Below are 847 nucleotides of genomic sequence, written 5' to 3' on the forward strand. Positions count from 1 at the left end.
CTGAGAGGGGATCTGGTGGCCACCTATAAACTTGCCAAGGGGGACCAGCAGGCAGTGGGAGAGTCCCTGTTCCCTCGAGCACTACCGGGGGTAACAAGGAAGAAAGGCCATAAGTTGACTGAGAGTAGGTTCAGGCTAGATATCAGGAGGCACTACTTCACAGGGTGGCTAGGCACTGGAACCAACTTCCAAGGGAAGTAGTGCTTGCCACTACCCTGGGGGTCTTTAAAAGGAGGCTAGACAGCCACCTAGCTGAGGTCATTTGACCCCAGCATTCTTTCCTGCCCATGGCAGGGGGTTGGACTAGATGATTTGCTTAGGTCCCTTCCGACCCTACCAACTATGAAACTATGAAGTGCCTGGGCTTTACCCTGGCCCAAATCTGCAAGACAAGATATGTCTGGAGTTCAGCCCCACGCAGGTTGCTGAAATGCAACAGCTGTGAAACACTGAAAAGGGCCTAGGTTTATGGCTGCAGCCTGGGCATGTAGGCTAAGGACAGCAGTTACACATCAACCGGTTTAAGTAATCAGAAACTGATTTAAACCAGTAACAGAACAGAAGTTCAGTGCACATAAACCAGTTTCAAAATGGCTGAAAATGGTTTAAGATAAACCTGGTTGAATGTAGCATCAGACTTAACTGATTTGGGTCAAACCAGTTTATGACCCCTTCCTGGTTCAAGTTAAATCACAGTCCTCCAGCATCCTAGCATGCTTTACAGCCCTGGGCTGGGCTGGGCTGGGCTGGGCTGCCTGCTCCAGCAGAGATGGGTTGGGGGGTGGGGAGGGGAGGATGGTGACTGTCCCTCCACCCCAGGCAAACCACAGCTCCGTGGCCGACTCTG

This window comes from Alligator sinensis, unplaced genomic scaffold (assembly GCF_000455745.1).
Source record: "Alligator sinensis unplaced genomic scaffold, ASM45574v1 scaffold1021_1, whole genome shotgun sequence".
Lineage (NCBI taxonomy): Eukaryota > Metazoa > Chordata > Crocodylia > Alligatoridae > Alligator > Alligator sinensis.